General features: G+C 36.4%; 1 protein-coding gene across 1 annotated transcript in view; it reads left to right on the top strand.

Moving 5' to 3' along the window:
* The window catches only part of bmpr1ab (bone morphogenetic protein receptor, type IAb), a 67,076-nt gene that overhangs the window by 1,495 nt on the left and 42,565 nt on the right, over positions 1-23,016 (top strand). Inside the window, exon 2 of the mRNA XM_073827705.1 lies at positions 14,503-14,631. The gene's annotated coding sequence lies outside the window, so the exon portion shown is untranslated. The remainder of the gene's footprint in view (positions 1-14,502; positions 14,632-23,016) is intronic.

The raw sequence follows: 23,016 nt of genomic DNA, 5'->3' as shown, positions 1-23,016 counted from the left end.
AAAACAGAGAACCTCAGAGAGGCCTGTGCTTACTCTTGGCTCTTATAAGAAGCCCTCTTTTTTTTTTTTTTGGCAGTGTTCGGAAACACAAATAGACCTAATGCACACAGTTTATTTTCCCTCTCTCAATGTCGTTGTGAATACGAATAGTTGTTCAAGTAAACACAGGGTACTTTCAGCTACTTAATATCCTGAAACCTCTTGATTGTGGAGATAGCATTGTGAACAGATTTGAGATAGCATGTTGGCAAGTGTGAATAATGTTAATTGAAGGCAGACCATTTTCTAAATGGGGTCTTTTTATGCATGCCTGCAATGGGCTGAGGAGATTCCTGTTGCACGCATTGCTCTAACCACCATATGTTTTCTCATGTAACTTTGTTTGAAAACCATTGCGTGATATCTTTGAAACAATAGCTATTTCAACAAGTTGTCTGAATAAAGTTATATTTATTAGCTTTTAGCAACTGATTTCAAAACGAGAGTTTAGTTTATACGTTGAATCTTTTTACCATTAATACTTTTACAGTTTGTGTAGTACAAATAGTACACTGCAAATAATAAAAAAATAACGTATTAGCCATGTATCATGCATCAATGTATTTTTCAAGAAAATGTGACTTCAAAAATAATCTCTTTTTTTGTACATTTCTTAATATCTTAAATAGTTTTTCATGTCCCATTAACATTGTACTGAACAAAACAAAAGCATCTGCAATTTTCTTAGCTTTTTTTTAAATATATAGTAAATATAATAATATTCTTATATTTATGCCTACATTTTAAGAATTTTTAGATTTTGTGTATATATACCAGTTAAAGTTTTTTGAAAAGCAAGATTTTTAATGTTTTTTTTTTAAGTCTCTTCTGCTCACCAAGCCTGCATTTATTTGATCCAAAGCAAAAACTGTACAATTGTGCAATATTTTTACCATTTAAAATAACTGCTTTCTATTTGAATATATTTTAAAATGTAATTTATTCCTTTGCTTTCGAAGCTGATTTTTTAACATCATTACTCCAGTCACATGATCCTTCAGTAATCATTGTAATATTTTGATTTGCTGCTCAAAAATATGTATTATTATTAAAACAGCTGAGTAGAATTTTTTTCTTTGATGAATAGAAATTTCAGAAGAACAGCATTTATCTGAAGTATAAATCTTTTGTAACATTATAAATGTCTATATCATCACTTTTGATCAATTTAAAGCATCCACGCTAAATAAATGGATTAATTTCTATAATCCCCCCGCAAAAAACAAACAAAAAATATAAATACAAAAAAATATATATATATATATATAGTTTATTTGCAAAAACAGATTTGAACAATTTTCAAAAATCATGTTTTTTATTATGTTGTAATGATTTGTTTTTTGTGTTAGCTGTAAATGTTACTTTTTTACTTAATCAATAACCCAAATGTAGTTTTATTTAGATTAATTGGAATGCGCAATGAAAAAACATGATCTTTGAAAATTTTGTTTTTTAAATATATATTGATTCTTATATTGATATATATTGAATAATGCTGATCTTTAGATCTTTCTATTCATCAAAGAATCCTGAAAAAAATCTCAACTGTTTTAAATATTGATGATAATAATAATAATAACAATAAAAATAACAACAATAATAATAATAATAATAATAATAATAATAATAATAATAATAATAATAATAAATGTTTAGAATGCTTTCTGAAGGATCTTGTGACACTGAAGGCTGGAGTAATGATCCTGAAAATTTAGCTTTAATCTCAGGAATAAATTACATTGTAAAATATATTCAAATAGAAAACAGTTATTTTAAATAGTAAAAATATTTCAGAATTTTACTGCTTTTGCTGTACTTTGAATCAAATAAATGCAGGCTTGGTGAGCAGACTTATTTAATATATAGCTTTCTTTACTTGATGTGCAACTGCATACATTAACTGTGTGTGATTATTGAGTGTATAGATTGTTTAAGTACAGATCTATAATCAGTACTACTTGTCCTGAAGCATGTTTATAAGGTCAGCCCTGCCCTTGACACAAGAATTCACATTCACAATCTGTGTCAGAGATTTGTCCTGTCCCTGTTGATTCTCACAAGCCATTGGCACCAATTTGTAGCAATTTGCATCATGTTTTGTAATCTGCAGGCATATTTGTGCAAGTGCAAGGTGTGGGCTCAACAACACTGATGACCCCAGCAGCACCCCTCCCACCTTTTCCAGCACATGAAACCTTCTGCAATCTGAATTGCTTCTGCAGCTACAGGCCAGAAAAAGGCCTGTGCTCTGCTTGCAACTAAAATAGAAGGCCAGAAGTGGGAGGGGAAGAGAGAACCAAATCTAATTTTCTCCCTAAGAGCCAGGCTTTCTTTATTTATATATCGTTATGGCTGTATTTAAGGAGAAATGGTGGCCCGCTTCCTCCATGCATGACTCGTTCTTTATTTTCCAGCCTGTGGGCCTTCGTCTGGCCCTAGAAGAGCCTCTCCTTGGAATGGGGGGAGGAGAGAGAAAGAGAACGCAAGGGAGGGAGAATGGAAAGGGGGGAGAGAGAGAGAAAAAGAGTCAGGTTTCGGTCCCTGTGCGCTCTAAGCTGATTCAGACAAGAAAGCAATATCACTTCAACTCAGACGTTCCTTTAAGCAAAGCCACTTTGAGTTTTACATGCTCTTGTTTGCTTAAAGGGATAGTTTCCAAATGAATAAATAAATTCTGTCGTCATTTACTCATCCTCATGTCATTCCAAACTTGTATGACTTCTGTGGAATAATAATGAAGATATACTGGCAGAAGAAAGTAGTTAATACAGGTTTTGAAAGTCATTATGACGGTGAGTAAATGATAACAGAATTGTCAATTTTTGGGTGAACTATCCCTTTAAGACTCCTTTTAAAGAAGTAGTTCACTTCCAGAACAAAAATTTACAGGTAATATACTTGACCCCTTGTCATCCAAGATGTTCATGTCTTTCTTTCTTCAGTCGTAAAGAAATTGTGTTTTTTGAGGAAAACATTTTAGGATTTCTCTCCATATAATGGACTTCTATGGTGCCCACGAGTTTGAACTTCCAAAATGGAGTTTAAATGCAGCTTCAAAGGGCTATAAACAATCCCAGCCAAGGAAGAAGGGACGTATCTAGCGAAACGATTGGTTATTTTCTAAACAAAAATACAATTTTTATACTTTTTAACTTTAAACGCTTGTCTTGTCTAGCTCTGCGTAAACTCCATGTTATCTAGTTAATGACAATTAGGGTATGTTGAAAAACTCCCATCTCATTTTCTCCTCCAACTTTAAAATCATCCTACATTGCTGTTTTACCTTTTTTTGTAAAGAGCATTTGACCTTCTTTGCATGTTCACTTTGTAAACACTGGGTCGGTACTTCTGCAGCGATAAAGGATGATTTTGAGGTTGGAGGAGAAAATGAGATGGGAGTTTTTCGACCTACCCTAACTGTCAAGAACCGGAATCCAGATGAGCGTTTGAGGTTAAAAAAGTATATAAATTGTCATTTTTTTTTTTTTAAGAAAATAACTGATTGTTTAACTAGATAAGACCCTCCTTCCTTGGCTTTGATCATTTAGAGCCCTTTGAAACTGCATTTAAACTGCATTTTGGAAGTTCAAACTCGGGAGCACCATAGAAGTCCATTATATGGAGAGAAATCCAGATTTTTTTTTTTTTTTTTATAATTTTTTTTATGACTGAAGAAAGAAAGACATGGACATCTTCTATGACAAGGAGGTGAGTACATTATCAGAAATGTTTGTTCTGGAAGTGAACTACTCCTTTAAGGGTTTCATGCTTCATAGTATGAAGGATGAGGCCCTGGTCATTTCCAGGCTGGACTACTGCAATGCTCTTTTAGCTGGTCTTCCAGCATGTACAATCAGGCCTCTACAAATGATTCAGAATGCAGCAGCACGGCTCGTCTTCACTGAGCCCAAGAAGGCCCATGTCACACCTCTCTCTTCATATCCCTGCACTGGCTACCGGTTACGGCTCGCATCAAATTCAAGACACTGATGCTGGCCTATAGGACAGCCACCGGCTCATCACCTGCCTACCTCCATTCACTACTACGCATCTACACTCCCTCCAGAAGTCTGAGATCCTCTAGTGAAAGACGTCTTATTGTACCACCACAGAGAGGCACGAAATCACTTTCCAAAACATTCTCCTTCAACGTCCCTGCCTGGTGGAATGATCTTCCCACCCCCATCCGGAATGCAGACTCCATTACTGTCTTCAAGCGACTGCTGAAAACCCATCTTTTTCGACACTATCTGACTTAATAAAAAAAAAAAAAAAAAAAAATATTTTCCTCTCTTTCCTGATCTTCCCTTTCTAGCCCGTACTCATCTAACAACGCCTGTCATACGGTATTTTTGAGCACTTCCTATGTTGATCTGCCTCCTTAGGATGAATCACTTGTATTCCCAATTGTAAGTCGCTTTGGATAAAAGCGTCTGCTAAATGAATAAATGTAAATGTAAATGTAAATAGTAGCCATTTTCAGTTGTATAATTCACCTTGGCTGAAAAAAACAGAGAAAGGATAGTTTCAAAGAGAACAAAAAATTACAGATAATGTACTCACCCCTTTGTCCTCCAAGATGTTCATGTCTTTCTTTCTTAATTCGTAAAGAAATTATGTTTTTTGAGGAAAACATTTCAGGATTTCTCTCAATATAATGGACTTCTATTGTTTGAACTTCCAAAAATGCAGTTTAAATGCAGCTTCAGAGGGCTCTAAACAATCCCAGCGGAGGAAAAAGGGACTTATCTAGCGAAACAGTCTTTTTTTTTTTTTTTTAACTCCCATCTCATTTTCTCCCCAACTTCAAAATCACCCTACATCGTTGTTTTACCTTTTTTTTTTGTAAAGGGTGTTGACCTTCTTTGCGTGTTCACTTTGTAAACACTGGGTCAGTACTTCTGCAGTGATGTAGGGCGATTTTAAAGTTGTAGGACAAAATGAGACGGGAGTTTTTCAACATACCCTAACTGTCATTAACCGGAACACAGAGTTCACGCAGAGCTAGACAAGACGAGCATTTGAGGTTAAAAAGTATATAAATTGTAATTTTGTTTAGAAAATAACTGATCGTTTTGTTAGATACGACCCTTTTTCCTCAGCTGGGATCATTTAGAGCCCTTTGAAGCTACATTTTAAACTGCATTTTGGAAGTTCAAACTCTGGGGCACCATAGAAGTCCATTATATGGAGAGAAATCCTAAAATGTTTTCCTCAAAAACTGTAATTTCTTTATGGCTGAAAAAAGAAAGACATGAACTTCTTGGATGACAAGGAGCTGAGTACATTATCTGTACATTTTTGTTCTGGAAGTGAACTATTCCTTTAAGAGTTTCATGCTTCATAGAAGCCATTTTCAGTTGTATAATTCATCTTGGCTGAAAAAACAGAGAAAGGATAGTTTCAAGGAGAAGTTCACTTCTAGAACAAAAATGTACAGATAATGTACTCACCCCTTTGTCATCCAAGATGTTCATGTCTTTCTTAATTCGTGAAGAAATTATGTTTTCTGAGGAAAACATTTCAGGATTTCTCTCCATATAATGGACGTCTATGGTGCAGTTTAAATGCAGCTTTAAAGGGCTCTAAATGATTCCAGCCGATCAAGGAAAACTTATCTAGCGAAACGATCGGTTATCTTCTAAAAAAAAAAGAAAAGAAAATTTTTATACTTTTTAACCTCAAAGGCTTGTTTTGTCTAGCTCTTCATGAACACTGTGTATTCCGGTTCATGACAGTTTTGTTGAAAAACTCCCATCTCAATTTCTATTCCAACTCAAAATCGCCCTACATTGCTGTTTTACCTTTTTTGTAAAGGGTGTTGACCTTCTTTGCATGTTCTCTTTGTAAACACTGGGTCAGTACTTTTGCAGTGATGTAGGCTGATTTTGAAGTTGGAGGAGAAAATGAGATGGGAGGGTTTTTTTTCAAAATACGCTAACTGTCATGAACCGGAACACACAGAGTTCACGCACAGCTAGACAAGACGAGCGTATGAGGTTAAAAAGTATATAAATTGTAATTTTGTTTAGAAAATAACCGATTGTTTGCTAGATAAGACAATTCTTCCTTGGCTGGGATCATTTAGAGCTCTTTGAAGCTGCGTTTAAACTGCATTTTGGAAGTTCAAACTCACCATTGAAGTCCATTATATGGAGAGAAATCTTGAAAAGTTTTCCTCAAAAATCATCATTTCTTTACTGACTGAAAAAAGAAAGACATGAACATCTTGGATGACAAGGAGGTGGGTACATTATCTGTAAATTTTTGTTCTGGAAGTATACTATTCCTTTAAGAGTTTCATGCTTCATAGTAGCCATTTTCAGTTGTATAATTCACCTTGGCTGAAAAAAACAGAGAAAGGATAGTTTCAAGCCTTGAATGGCAGCTGAAATTGAGTCTAGGGAGATTTTATCGTTTTCCGCCGTAGCACTCAGCCTGTTTATTTCTCTTTTTTGCATGCTAAGGTGGAGCGCACGTCCCTGCTTGGTGAATCTTTTCTCACTGAATGTTATCTTCAAACCTTAATGAATGCCAAGCCTGTAAATGGCCTTTATGCTGTTGGCAAGTGAAGAATGATTCTTTTGAGAAGCTTTGAAAAAGTACAAAAGTTGCTTCAGGTTGAAATAACCGGAAAAAAAATCATGTTTACTACTGAGAAGTGAAGCACATCCTCTCCTCATGCATGCAGGCTAAGCTTGTCATATACTATTTGGTGTATGCTTTTAGAGAATAGTGCACTGAAAACACTTGTTGTGTTTGGAAACCGCAACTAAATTGGCCCTTGTTAAGCCCTTACACCCTCATGTCGATGTAGAGCTTTATGTAATTCCTTTTTGCGTGTCGCTCTCTTTATCTGTCTCTGTATAGTAAAAGCCATATCTTTCAGGGAGCGTTTTGTTGAAGGGTGCAGTTGTGACCACACTGAACAATAGAGCAGAGTTGGTTGTGGTTAGCTGAGCGTGCAAAGTACACACGCGTCCATTATTTGCCATGCCGATACCTCCCAATGTTTAGCTCTATTCCTTTATACCAATCAGGTAGTGACTTATTGCTATTGCCTATCACTATGACCCTATGTTGGTCTCATGGGCACTTCTTCCTGTAATGCTTTTTAAAAATTTAAGGTTTGTTAAAAAAGCATTACATGCTCTTCTTTGTGTAGTGTTTTGATTGTTAAGTATTGGATATTTTCCCTCTGCTTTGCCTGGGTAGTTATATTTGACATTTTATTATGGAAAGATCTTCCCAAACCATGCCGTCTGCATTTTTGCAGCGCATTATGTCAGGTCTGAGATGTGTTTGGCATCTGCACAGAACCACACGACTATAAAGAGGGGCATTTCCAGAGTCTGACTCGCTCTGTCTGAACTTTGCTTGTGCTCATAGCACTGCTGAGCCTGAACAAAATCCTCAATAAAAAGCATTCATTTCTACTGAGCCAAGAAAACAGAAGTTAATTTCTGCATGTATAAAGGTGAAATGCATATAGAACACCAGGGTTTGAACATAAGGATGCCTCAATGGCTGGGAATTTTGGAATGGTTGAGAAACAAGTGCTATGCTTTCACACATTCACTAAAGTTCACCCAAAAATTAAAATTCTGTCATTAATTACTCACCCTCATGTCATTCCAAACTTGTAAGTCCTTAGTTCATCTTCAAAACACAAATTAAGATATTTTTGATGAAATCTGAGAGCTTTCTGATCCTGCAAGCCATCGCCTACTTCATGTGCAAAGGTGGTGTGTTTGCCAGGTGCATACAACATTTATGACAGGTTTTCATGAAAGTGTTGGTCCATTTTCCACTGCAAAATTGAAGTGAGAGACAAACTGAGAAATGTTTTTTTTTTTTAGTTAAAACAGATGTTGCCAAAGTTTTCCTTTGGGGACATAATTTGAAGTAAATAAATAAATTTCAATATATTGCAGAATATCGCAATATATTTAGAATCGCAATAATATTGTATCGTGACACAAGTATCATGATAATATCGAATTGTGGGGCCTCTAGTAATTCCCACCCCTAGGCCATTCTACAGAAATGTCTTTTTCCAGAAAATGTATGTATGCAAATTGTATAATATCCAATGTACACATTTCTAGTAACTGTGCAGTCAATTCTCTATATTGTATTTTCAGAACGTTTTGAAATATTTGTCCTCTCCCCAAATTTGTCACTACCGAAACACAGTAATATATAATTTAATTAGAAGGGTTGTATTGACCTATTAAGATTTTGCTTACATCTACATTGTAAATATATTTTTTGCTATTTTTTTTTTTCAGAGGTAAATCAACAGTAATTAAATTTTTACAATATTTCAAGTTTAATTTATGAGATTTGCTGTATTTTGAGTCCAATTTTTCTTAGTAAATGGCAAAAGAAGAGAAGACTCGGCTGAGCGAAAAAAGACTTCACTGCATCACTATTTTTGTTGAATAGATTTTTGTACCTTAACTGGGATCCGGAGGCAGTTTATAACTTTCGGGAGACGGAGTTTGATCGGGAGATTATTCCATTAGGGGTCGTTCACATGTAGCGTCTTTTGCGCGCTCAAGTTCGTTATTTCAAATGTAGACGCGCGGTATGCGCGCTCATAATAGAAGCGACGCGGTCGCGACGTGCTCGTTTTTTCCAGGCCGCATCCAGATAAAAACATGTCAACTTTTCAGTATGCCGCGCTTAGCAACGGCAGACGCCACGAGAGCGCAAGCTGCAGAGCGCTTTGGAAAGATGGAGTAAGCGGCGCGCCTAGCGTTTTCCACGCGTTTTTAGGCGCGACATGTGAACGGCCGCTTATATGGTACGTTTAAGTTACTCTGTCTTTTGCAGACAGCAAGATGTAGGCTATAGGCTAGTTACCTTAGCATAGCTTCCCGTCACTCATTATTTTTATGCCTATTTTGAATTTTACTCAAATACAAATACAAATACAAATACAAATACTCAACAAATACAAATACCGGCTGCTTTGCACACCCCTAATATATATATAGCCTATATATATATATATATATATATATATATATATATATATATATATATATGAATTATATATTTTAATTAACTTTTTAAATAAGTCACAAAATACAAAAATTATTTCGATATTTTAATAAGTTGAAATTTAGGGTTTAGGGTTCAGGACAGCTACCTCCCACTTGCAAGTACCCAATAAATGATTAAGTAAGGAATAATTGACGACGGTCCGTAGAATTCTTAGAAAATAATGCACACCCGAGGTGGTGATGCGGTCACGACGCGAAGCGGAGTGGCCGTTCCACCTCGGGTGTGCATTATTTTCGTAGAATTCTACGGCCCGCAGTCAATTAATCCGCGTATACTACAGTTACCACACCTCAAGACATCGATCAGATGATATATTTCAAGACATTCGTCCGTTTTTTTTCCTTAAAACGCTATTGTGAGTAGGATTAATTTCTTACGCAGCTCATCCAACTCTTCGTTGCTAGTTCCAAAACGTCATTTTAGACCTAGTAACGACGCTTGAGCCGTAGATAGCAAACTAACAGTTAATAATGAAGTTTAGACAGACCGACAGACAAGCATACAGACGGAGAGAGATATTAAGTGCATGAATTAACTCTCTCAAGTCTGTGTGTCTCTCAAAGGTGACTGGCAGCTTCAAGTCCACGCCGTTGTTACCTCGCTTGTGAGAACTGTCATGTAGTTTTTAAGTTGTTAATCGTCAGAGCAGCTTTAACAACATTAGCGCGAATGCTAACGCGAGTGCTAACTGTATGTGTGTGCGTCTGTCAGTGAGAGAGAGCGAGAGAAATAGAGTTTGTGCTTTCCGTACATAATAAAACGTAATATTGTGGAAAAAACATGGACATAATCTGTCGTTTTATCCTGTTGTTTACTGTATTTATTAGTTTGGCCAGTGTCATTGTGGGTTTTGGCATGAAATCGTTCTTTTAACTGAAATCGTGTGGCGAAGTGATATAGACATGTGCTGCGGTCAAAAGCTGCCTGGAACTACGTTCGCCGTGCGTTTCCCTGAAAATAATGCACACCTCTAGAACGTTCGTCAGCCAATCAGATTCAAGCATCCAACGGCCCTGTAGTATATATATATATATATATATATATATATTAAGCTTACTAATATTTTAAATATTATTTAGGGTTTACAATAGATTATCGAAGGATCTTAGTAAACATCTAAGATTTGAATACTTAAAGGCTTTTGAAATGTGTTTTTTGGTTGTGGGACAGCAGTTTGCACAAATTCTGTAGAATATCCCATATGTTTTTCTGACAAATGTTGTTAAAAATAGTAATTTTATTATATTCATAGAGAAAATGTTGACGGGGCAAATACAAACCCCTCTGCTTTTCAAAAAATCCTTATTGTTGAGCTGTAAACCTTGATTAATAGCTCCAAAAAACGTAATAACCGAAACTTTCAAATTACAAATGAAAATTGCGTTGTTATGTTTTTCATTCAGCTTCTAAGCTCCTTTGTTACGTAATGTTGTTTTAAAACATGACTAAATTTGATAAGCAGATTGGAGAAGATAAGGTTTGCCCATGAGCCTACATATTGTGTTTTCTGTTTCAGGGCCGTAACCTAAATGAATGGAGAATGGCTGGTTGTAATTGAATGACTTCCTCCATAATAGGTCTCTGCTTTGTGGAGGAAATGAGTAAGAGTTCCTAAATGGTGAATATGAACAGATGTGTTACATGGTGGTCATCATCACTCCGCTATTGTAAGCCCAGGGTTAATTATTGCCTTTCTCCTTTATACGTTGCCAGTCGCACCTCTTAATGGACTGTTTTACTTTAGTGTTTCAGCACAAAAAAAAGACATATGGTTGTTTTCGACTGATAATAAAAAACACTGAATATGGTATGAATATCTGAGCAATTTAAACAACATTTTGTGGTGTTATTCTCATTGATTGTTGGTTTTAAATCAGGCATGAAGCCTGTGGCTTTGACAGTAAACAAGTTTGCTGTCATCTCACAAGACTAAAGATCCTGACAGAAAGAATTCAGCTGTTGCCTTCCCACGGAGCTGAATCGTGACTGAATGCTCTCTCCAAGCTTGTAAAATATCGCAAACATTAAGGAATATCATAACCACAGTGTATAAAGAATGAGTGGGTGCTTTGTAGCTCTTTGCAGGCACAGTTGAACCCTCCCTCAAGGCATCTGTGTTCCCATCCTCAGCGCCTCAGTGAACCAGCTAACCTTCTCATTTCATGGGTTTTAATTTCAATTAGCTATGGCTGATCGTTCGCTTTGATCGCATTAGTCTTCCCTCAGAGCCACAATTGCTTTTTATACACCCTCATGCTTTCCTGTTGGTTTTACTAAACCCTCTGGAATTAACAGCAGTGATGCCTTCTTCATATTTGATTTCCACTTCCTACAGCTGTCCCTCATCCTTCAGCACATAGTTTCTCTCTCAGCACTCAGCACAACAAAAAACAAAGTCACAAGTCATAAGTCATTGGACATGCTTCCGGTCAAGAGTTCTTTCCTATAGCTAAATGATGGGGACTATTGAAACGATCACCCCTAAATCTACAGATTTGGGAAGAAGTCAACATTCCTTGGGAAATAAGTTGTAATCCTCTTTCTTAGCGAGGGCAGTCGGGGTCAACTCCTACTGGCACCTGTGTGGATCTAAATGTCTGAGGCTTGGTGACACTCTGTCTGAGGAGCGTTTCTGCCTTGCGTTGGGCGCTAATCCACACAAAGTGTCAATTCCGCTTGATACCAGGAGAACAACATTATGGATCTCCTGTGTGACCTATTTTAGGGCTATATGATCTCTGTCTTTTTTCCCCCCAATTAAATTTTTTCCGTATACTTCAAAAAAATATTTAATGCCAAAATATATAAACAATCTTAAATCAAGAAGGATTTTCTAGATGAGTAAAAATTGTTTTGTTTTCAGAAAAAATAAGTCTCAATTAAGTGCATTTTTTTTTTTAGATATTTTGGCTGGAAACAAGACAAAAAAAAAAGCAAGAAAAGCTGGATTTTCTGGATTCCATTTTTTCCCCAATTTTAGCTTTTCTTGACTCTGTTTTAATTGTTAAATTGAATTTTAATAATCAGCAAGCATGTCTAATTAATTGAATGCATGAAACGTACACAATTTAACAGCAATTTATGAAAAGTCTAGAAAAAAATACCCTATGAAATCCTTTTTTTCCCTCCCAAATACAGGTTTATTTTTTACCAAATTCTGTATTTTCCATTTTAATTTTCAGTTTTTTTAAGTGGTTTAATTATTTTTTTATAATCAAAACATCTCTAGTTAATTGATTTTATTTTTTATAAATCACTTAATTTATTATTATAAATTTAAATGTACTTTATTTTTCCCCCAGAAATGCTGTGTTGTGTATTTAATTTCATGAAGGCATAAAACATTAATTTATCTTTTAATCAAAAGGGAATTAAAACTCTCCCTGTGTGATTATTGCTTAAAGAATGTTTTAATAACAATTTTATTAGTAGTAGTATTAGTAGTACTATGATTACATTAAGTACTATATTTCTGTCACAATTTCTTCAAGTTAAACCAAACTATTTTGATGAATTGCCGTGAATACCTTTAAGTTTCTGTTTGTATATGATATGACAGCAGTTTTTCTGAAATGAAGCAGTTCTAGAGATTATGTTTGTGTTCATGTATTCATATATGGAGGCAGCAGAGGCAAAAAAAAAAAAATGCCAGCGTCAAGCACGCTTCAGTATGTGTGTAGTAAACAAAATCGTACATCTGTGCCTTTTTGTTCACACAGAGACACACAGAACATACAGGATTCATATTTAAATAGTATTTTTGCAGCTTAATATTTACAGACCCTAGTCCATTAAGCATTTTGATTTAGGTTTACTGACTTACTTTGGATTTATTCATCCAAAATTCATATCAAATTCTGTGACATTCAGCGTTGTACTGTCAGTTCTATTTTTATGACTGAATTCCATGATTCTGTCTGCGTTTTCTGCATCACGGAAATCATAGGTTCTTACTATTCAGTGTTACTTAGTAAATGTGTGCAAATTTGTCAGAAGTTTTACACTATCTTGACTCCTATTAACTTGTTTCTCATTTTCATTCAAACTTCTGAGTGTTGCGGTTTCATACTGCGAGTTTGAAACTCTCATATTGTACCATACGATACTGTATCAAACCTCACTTGCAAATATGTGCTTTCAGTTTTCAAACTGAAGCCTAAACATGGAAGTTTAAACAAGAAAGTAATCTTAAGCTGCAATACGTGGTTTTTAGTGAGCAGTGTGGCATTTTATTTCAACTTTTTATTTGCACTTTAAAGGTAGCTAACTTTCAAAACTTTATCGCCTGTATATCTCTCTGCTTAAACCCTGCACAATTACCTACAAGCTTGCATTTATTTTTGTGAATGAAACACCCATATCTCAATCCAATCGTCAATTAAAGCATAGAACCAAGTCCCAACTCTATATTTTTTTCTTTTATAATCCATTCTCTGCTGTTTGTCATAATACGGAAAAAAAATATGTCACTTCTTCTGTTTCATCCTGACTTGAAGGGGTTAGTTCACCCAAAAATGAAAATTCTGTCATTAATTACTTACTTACTCTCAAGACCTTTGTTCATCTCCGGAACACAAATTAAGATATTTTTGATGAAATGCAAGAGCTTTCTGACCCTGCATAGACAGCAACACAACCGACACATTCAAGGCCCAGAAAGGTAGTAAAGACGTTAAAATGGTCAATGTAACATCAGTGGTTCAACCATAATGTTATGAAGCTATGAGAATACTTTTTGTGCAAAAAAAAAGAACACTGATTTTTTTTGCAATGTCCTTACTACCTTTCTGGCCTGTGTCAGTTGTGTTGCTGTCTGTGCAGGGTCAGAAAGCTCTTGGATTTCATCAAAAATATCTTAATTTGTGTGCCAACCCTTAAACGTTCAAATAATGCTGAAGATGCCAAAATTATCTTTTGCTAAGCCGTAATTTGGCAGCTGTTCAGTGACACACTGAAAGTGTCCTAAAGCAGTGCATGACAAATCATGAAAATATTCAAGACTATTCTATCATTCTTTTGGACTCCAAAGTCGCTGACGTATTTCTTTAACTTGATCCAACTTTTAAAATGAGAATAATGAACAGGGGATCTGCTGTCTTTTAAATTTGTGACGCAACCAGATAATGATTCATTTTCTATGAGATCAAACACTTTGATGCTTAATCTAGATGAGTGTTCATCAGTATTGGATTCCTACAGATCTAATTTGTTTCCTGACCTTAGTAATGGGGAATTTGTTAGTGATGTTGACTCATGACCGTTTCCATTTTATCTCCATAGTCAGAAGTTGTGGTGAAGCTCCTCTGATGTAGTATAATTGTTGTTTGTGGGTGCTTTATGCATTAGTGTCTTCCTAATATATCTTTTTCTTTGCTCCCCATTTCTTTGTAGGTACTACAAAGGTTTTTCACAGGACTTTGTGGCTTTGCTCTGTGATCAGCTCCAGACAGAAGACTCTTAATGCTGATACTCATGAGTGTCCTTCATCATCATGTGCTGCCACATTTGCTACCCTGTGAGGTAAGAGCCTGCTGCTTTCTGTTGCAGTATGATGCTTTTCTTTACTTAATGACTCAATTTATGCCTTTTCCCTGTGGTCTTGGTGTTTTTATACTTTTTCTTTTGTAAATCAGGGTCTGTCGTATTTCCCAGAAGCTTTTGTGAAATAAAACTGCTGGTACACGGTTGGAGCGCTCTATTCTGTGTTAGCAGAGGGTCATCGCTTTTTCAAATTCTCACTACATAAGTAATTCTGCAATTTTTCTTTACTTCCTCCACCTTTGGCTGTATTTTCATAGGGAGAGAAGGAGCATACGGCAACCTTGATTACCGAAGCCCAGAGATTAACCCTTAACCCTTTGCCTGAGACAGAGACAGACCCACGCAATCAGCGAGTTTCCTGTCTCATAATTATTGGCGCTTGATTGGTCTGTCAGAGACCAGATACCCTGCAGCCCACCTCCGCCGTTCCACTCCGCATTAATGACCCACGACATTTGAGAATTGTGTTTACATGCAGAACTCGGTACCGCCACATTGAAGGGATCACCGCTGGGATTTTCTCAGGTACTTAAGAGCTTTACTTTTGATTAGACTGTAGCGCGAGTTTAGATGTCGCTCAGAGGCATGGGTCAATCAGTGCGTGATGTAGCCAGTCCTATGGACCTGGGATGTTTACATGGGTCTGGTGGGATGGCTGGCTGGAGGGAGGGGCTGTTCCACTCAATTGCAGCCACATGTTTGCAAAGGATGTGGAGCTGAACGAGGCCGTGTGATCTGCCAGACTTTAAACAGGGCCTTCGCCTGTGGGCAGCTCTAAAGTTTTCCAGCGCGTTCCTTCAGCCTCTTCGTTACTGTGGTTTCTGGGCAAACACACTACCCTGTTGCCGTACAATTTTGCATTCATAAACTGCACTCGGGCTGCCTGAGATTCCCATACAATTGCTCAGACAAATCCGTTCTTGTACTGACTTACACTAACACACAGACCACACACATATAACTAAGTTATATTGAGATGGGGCATGGAATATTTCATATGTGCTAGTGAATGTTTCCAAAAAGCAGAAGCGGGACAACTTTCAAACATACACATGAAGCATAACGGAAAGTGACATTGTCAAATAACTCTGGTTTTTGTTTGTATTACTTTGGCCACCTGTTTTATGTGGTCTGTTTCGTCTGTTTTGACTTGTTATATATGTATCTGTAATATCTTTTTTTGGGGGGTTGGCCAACAATTGCTTGAAGTCAAATTGTTATATTCTGACTAAAATTGAAGTTTTAAATTGCATGTAAATGCCCTGATTGTTGGATCTAGGATCAAAGTGTCCAGGTGTCACTCTTTGACTAAAGAACAAAGGCTTTTACTGTTCTTCCTGCTGCTATAATTAGGTAAAACATCAGTGTGAAGTTGTAAAATGACAGCTATATTTAGTAGTAGTTTAAATTAGGCCTGGGTGATAACGATAATTATCGTGATTTTATTTACCTCGATAAAGCGATAACAAGAATTTGATGCATGTTCGATATAACGTTTATGCGCCAAAAGCAGACTGAACTGGTGCGTTCATTAGAACCATGCCACATGGACCGTTTATCCACTTGGCTCAAAGTTAAAAACTCTGCTTAATAGAGCAGATTCGTTTACTCACTGCTTAGTTTCGGTCACACAACTAATAAACTGTGAGATCCAGCGTGAAGTGCTTGAATTCAGCGAAGAACACAAATGACTGCGCTGACAAACGGGAGAAACACTTTGCATCGATACAGTCAAAAGGTTTTTTTTTAGTGTATAAATGGCCATCAGATACCATGGATTTACTGTAGTAACACTAACTTCACCATGGTGTTGTGGCAGAAATGTGGGATATTCATATTGAATTTTATTATATTATTAATGTAGACTAGACATGAATTAAATGTATTAAAGGAGTATTGGAAAATAATTACAATATTTTGTGATTAAGCTATAGCATTTGTGCAGTGTATTTAGACTATTTGTGACCCTGGACCACAAAACCAGTCATAAGTAGCATGGATATATTTGTAGCAATAGCCAAAAATACATTGTATGGGTCAAAATGATCAATTTTTCTTTTATGCCAAAAAACGTTAGAATATTAAGTAAAGATCATGTACCATGAAGATATTTAGTAAATTTCCTACCATAAATATATCAAAACTTCATTTGGACAACTTTAAAGGTGATTTTCTCAATATTTATTTATTTTTTTTGCACCCTCAGATTCCAGATTTTCAAATAGTTGTGTCTCGGCTAAATATTGTCCTATCTTAAAGGTTGTATCAGCGATTTCTAGCCTAAAACATAAAGTGTCAATTTCAGCTGACCTTTCTTCACGATCCGCTCGCTGTCTGCCCCATAAATTGTCTGTGAAAAAACCGCGTCTCTCTGGTCAGCCTAGGGTCCGAGATATGCCAAAAAAACAATCGGCACTACCAACCTTTCCACAGATAAACAAACAGTGTTCCAACCAATCAGCGTCAGGGGTTTGGTGTTGTGGACTTTCCTACTGGTGCAGGGATGTGAGGGAGGCGGAGCGAAAGTCCACAACACCAAACCCCTGACGCTGATTGGTTGGAACACTGTTTGTTTATCTGTGGAAAGGTTGGTAGTGCCGATTGTTTTTTTGGCATATCTCGGACCCTAGGCTGACCAGAGAGAAGCGGTTTTTTCACAGACAATTTATGGGGCAGGCAGCGAGCGGATCGTGATGAAAGCTCAGCTGAATTTGACACTTTATGTTTTAGGCTAGAAATCGCTGATACAACCTTTAACAAACCATACATCAATGGAAAGCTTATTTATTTAGCTTGTATGTTTAATGTTTAAAATTTAAAAAAGGTACCCTTACAACTGGTTTTGTGGTCCAGGGTCACATTTTATTATATTATTAATAGACATGTATTAAAGGTGTAATGAAATATAATTACAGTATTTTTTATAATTAAGCTTTAGCATCTGTGCATTTATAGACTACTGTTTTTGATAAACGTACCTAGAAACCATATAGTTATATTTTTTAACCATAGCTTAATAGTAATTTTAATAAAACTCATACTGAATATTTACACGTAGTTGTGCAAAATAAATTGTTAAAATTTTTGACAGATGTTACCGTTTTTGATAATGTACACAAATTTACATCTGCATTGCTATTCAAATGTGCAAGAGACATGTTAGCATGATACTTTTATTGGCCATATCGCCCAGCCCTAGTTTAAATTATTGTCCTATTTATAAAAAAAAGAGGTTGACTGACCTAATGGCATTAATCCAGAAATGGAAATTATGTCATCATTTACTCATCTTCATGTTGTTCTAAACATGTATGACTTCCTGTCTTCTGTGGACACACAAGAACATTCTGAAGATTTCATACAAAGCAAATCAATGAAATCAGTGTTGATTTGGTTCCCCTTCACTTTTATTGCATGACCAAGAACAATTAAATCAGTTGTTTTGTCTCAGAAGAAAGTAGGTCTTGCTGGTTTGGAATGACTTGAGTTGAGTAAATGATAACAGAATTTTCATTTTTTGGGAGAATGGTCCCTTTAGAGACTTGGGGTTAAATAAAAAAAATTGCCTTTTAATTCTCATTCTTTGGACTTGTTTACATGTCCTTTCCCTGATCCGTCCAAGAACTTTTGAGCTGATATTTCCATTTATACTAAACCTCCTCTACAGTGCAAGACCTCATGCAGTACAAAAGCTGGCCACAGATGAAAAAAAAAACTCTTTATCATCCCAAAGCCATGGAATTTGTGAGCAGGTAGTGGAAAATACAACACTTCTTTCCTTTCTGTCATGCCCTAATGCCTTTTGAGAGACGGCGAGTCAAACCTTGGCGCTTGAAAAACAACCATCACCCCACAGTGATAAGAAAACAGATCTCCAGCGGTGTCCCAGTGTGTCTCTTCAATCTATGTGGATAAGAAAGAAAAAAATAGCATCCATTTGAACACCTTGTGGCAGACATCTTGATTTGTAAACTCGTGCAGGAACAGACATTCTGGCAGCACAAGCTCTGCAGAGTGTGAAAATGATCTGTTTGATACAGAGGAACCTCCTGCCGCAGCCATTAAGCATCCTGCCTAGAGAATTGGAGACATCGGAGACCCCTGCATGAAGTGCACTTTCATGCTTTGCTCATCAGGGCAACGTCCTTCAGCTCAAAACAATTTGCACTTAGTGTTTTTTGGGAAAGGGGGCAATGTCACATTCAGTTGCCAGCTGGATGACATGTGTTTCTATACACAGAGGGACTAGCCACTTAGTAATATGGATTTTGTTCTCCGCATCCAAAAAGAAATTGGCTTGCACAGGTCCGCACTGTGGTCTGTGATCTGTCAGACAGAATTTCACACTCATAGGATGTGTAGATTAGGGAACTCGAATGACTATCCCTGGGTAGAAAACGCTACTTTCTAAATCAAAAGTTGTAGACAGAAAAAAAATTAGATGGAGAAAATTGAATCCTGAAGAGATCTCCAAAAGCTTGGGCCCACAAGTATTTTCTGAGGCAATATTATGTAAATTTGGTATACTTTTATAATGAATGGATGCAATTTTTTGGGCTTCAAACTCTCGACCATTCACTGCCATTATAAAGCTGGGAAGAGACACAACATTTTTTTTATATAAATCTGATTGTATTGGTCTGAAAGAAGAAAGTCATATATACCTAGGATGAGGGAGAGTAAGTCATGGAGTAATTAAAATTTTTTAGGTGTTCCATCAAGTTTAAAAAGGAACAGCATTTTGTTTGAATATAAATCTCTGTCAGTTTTGATCAGTTTTATGTGTCTGTGCTGAATATGAATTCTTAAAATCTTACTGACCCCATACCTTTGTTATGTTAGTGTAACGTATAATGCAAGACAGTGCATTTCTGTCCAATTTCCAGCAGAGCTGATCTGTGATTGTTGAACTGAGCGTGGACCTTCTGTTGTGTTGTCCAGAACTGAGCCTCCCAACCATATGTCTCAGTGACGTGAAGCCCTCTCTGGAGAGCTAGGCTACATTTGGTCGTGGAATGTGCTGGAGCGTGTGCATCTGCTTAAACAAAGCCTTATTTTCAGCCCAATGTTGTAATTAAAGACTAGAATGAATCTAGCCGTCTTGTGAACCCACAGCAGCCTATGCGCAAGTTTCCCAGGATCTTCTCAGGGCTTGTAAGTCCAAGCAGAGTGTTTACAGCAGTAAATCTAAGCCACCATTAACACAACATCTCTCAGACATATTTACTTACTTTTAGAGAAGTGTGTCTTCTGTGTGAGGAAATCTCATGTTTGTCAAAGTAGATTGTGTATGGGTCAGCAGCATTAGGAGGGTCCTCATGGGTGTTGAAGTGAGACTAGATAGAGGGGCTCGGTCAGTTGTAGTCTGGTACTCCTAGACATTTAGATCGATGGGAATTGGACTTGCTCTCTTTTTCCCTATAAAGAGGAAAAGTGGTTTGTGATCTAGTTGCATTTGTGTGCTGAAAAAGAAAACCTAGCAAATCAATGCTTTTACTATTTCAGTAAGCTGTAGCAGGGTTATTATTGTGTTTCAAAACTAAGATGAAAACTGTAAAATCTGAATAAACAAAAGCTTAAAAGTAAACACAAATCTAAAAAGGTATCAAAATAGTAAATATAGTATTGTGCAAAATTCAATCCTGCTGTCTAAACAACACAGTGTGAACAAGGTTAGACAATCACAGCAAGAGTTATTTATATTGAGCTTTTAAAGGCATAGTTCACCCAAAAATGAAAATTCTGCCATCAATTACTGACCCTCATGTTGTTCTAAACCTGTAAGACCGTTAGCTTGACACGTCCAAGGCCCAGAAAGGTAGTAAGGACATCGTTCAAGTAGTCAATGTGACATCAGTGGTTCACCCGTAATGTTATGAAGGAGAAAACAGAATAATGTCTTTATTCAATAATTTCTTCTTTTGGCTAGCATCATTAGTGAAAGGGAAGGAAACATATGGGAAAGGATACATTCAGGGAAAGTATGAAATGTTACAGAAATGAATATCACTTTAATGAAAACACTGGATGATCTTGATTACTGTTTCAACATTGGCTATTTATTTCTTTGCATATGTTACCAGTCACAAGTTTAAAAGCATGTTACTCATGATTTTGAAGACCTTTCAGTGAAACTATCCTGTTACATTTTCAAAATAAAAATAAAAAATTGGCAGACTACAGATGCCAGAAATTCACTTTAAAATACTGAGACAATGTTTCAGGTGTTATGGAGTGCTTATATATTATACAACTTTTAATCATATATTTAAAGCTGCAGTCTTGGTTCTCTAGTGGTTACTGGTTAGTAAACAAAACTGCATGCGTCTTGCGGAAGAACATTGTAGCTGAATCACACAGGTAATGGGCTACTCCACAGTGGTTTCTACCAGAACCAGTCTAAATATAGTCTGAATATAAAAACGTATTAGCGGTGTACCGTAGTGATAAAGAAAATGGATTCATGGTGTAAGTTTTGTACATTTTGAACAAAAAAAAGATACAGCTTTAATCATCAATATAATGTTAATAAACCAATCTCTTTGAACTACCAAAATCTGCTTTTCATCATATGATGTGTCACAGGGATTTCCGAGAATGTCTTCATACTGTTTTTCATTAAAAACTACTTCATAGTTTCTGCTTCCAAAAAAATAAATTAGTTTTACAGTTCTTCACTGTATTAGGTAACAAAGTTAACTTTTTTTTTTTTTTTTTGGTGTTTGACGTATGATTTTGCTGTTGCTGTAATTTGTGGAGAAAAGCTAACAATAGAAAATTAGTAGGTGTGTGCAAACTTTTGACTTGTAGTGTATAACCCAAAGTATACTTCACTTTTTACACAAAAGTGTCTTTGACACAAATTTCATCATCACAATCCACCTTTTTTAACTAATGTGCGCCCCCTTGATGGAGTGTTCCGCTCTCCATAGAAATTTATGTTAAAACAGAGTAAAAAGATCAAGTGAATTAATTAAGCTCAAACTTCTAAAACATAACTAACTATAAAAAAGTGCGTAGGGTTAAGCTGAGCATTAGTTTGACTTGAAACACCAGAGACCGGAAATGTAAAGCATCTTTCCGTTATGAAGCAGACAAGATTTCCATGTTCAAGAAAAAGCTGGATAGTACTCTCACCACCTGATTTTTCTAATGTAATTTGTAGGGCTTCCCCCTAATAGTCGACTAACCGTTAGTCCATGAGAAGAGGCTTGGTTGACCAAAATTTTATTAGTCGCATAGTCGCAGAAAAAAATCTACAGGAAGTGGCGAAGACACACAGTTTGTGACGGACAGATCGTTAACAACTGGTTTATATGGTGATGCAGTACATCCAAACGCTCGCCTATCATTCATCAACCTCAAATGTGGCTTATTATCTGAAATATGTAAGTAGGAGCAACTTTACATGGAAGCACAATCTAATGTTAACCTAGAATATGCACTATTGAAGTGTCTTTGCGGAGTATGGAAGCTGAACAGTAGTGCGCTCACTGCATGAGAGATGGAGGCTCTGGTGCGGTCACTTGCTCTTAAAATACTCTGTCATTTATTGTCATAAAGATAAGAGTAATACATCTTTCGAATCTGTAAAGACACTACTTTTATTTGTGTGCACTCACAATACCAACAAAACATTGCGCTTTTTGTAAAATAATGAAAGCAAACAAGATGCGCTTTCTGCCGTCTCAGTCTCTATGAACTTGAGCGTAAAACTCCAAAACTCAAAAAATGTATACTTGACTTACAGACAGGAAAAATATATCTATAGAGTGAAATGCCTACTTTTACATGAACCAATTCAAGTGGAAAACAAATATTATGTAATCCGTATGAAACATGCATACAGACACATCCACTATTGCGGAGATGACGAGTCAGTTTTGCCGAATTCATCCCTGAAGCCGAAAACAAAGAAAGCACTAGTTTATCAATCAATTATTAAAATGTTAATGCAGTCTTCTTTGTTGTTTTTCCCTGACACATTCATAATTATTATATCTGCCAATTTTTTTTTTGCATGCACTTAAACACTTTTTAGGCTATTTAGACAATTAAGACTCATTATTATTATTTATGTGGTTTATTAATAAACCTGCGACTAATAGTCGACTAATGCTTAAAATGAACGACTGCTGGTTGACCAGAAAAATCTTAATTTGTAATTTTTGTATGCGCAGGTCGCACACCTGCATTGAAGTTATTGTGCAGTAATCAGTTGTTCCACAAGGTGGCAACACAGTCCCAGCTCATTTTTTCACAGTAGAAAACGAAACTAAAGAGACGGAACAACAAAAAATAGCGGAGACTGCAACAACAACAGACGCTCACATTGACAAGCGCTTGTAAGTGAGAGCGTATGAG

Source organism: Garra rufa, chromosome 22 (genome assembly GCF_049309525.1).
Source record: "Garra rufa chromosome 22, GarRuf1.0, whole genome shotgun sequence".
Lineage (NCBI taxonomy): Eukaryota > Metazoa > Chordata > Actinopteri > Cypriniformes > Cyprinidae > Garra > Garra rufa.
The sequence above is the reverse complement of the archived record's forward strand: the minus strand, read 5'-3'. Positions and strand labels throughout refer to the sequence as shown.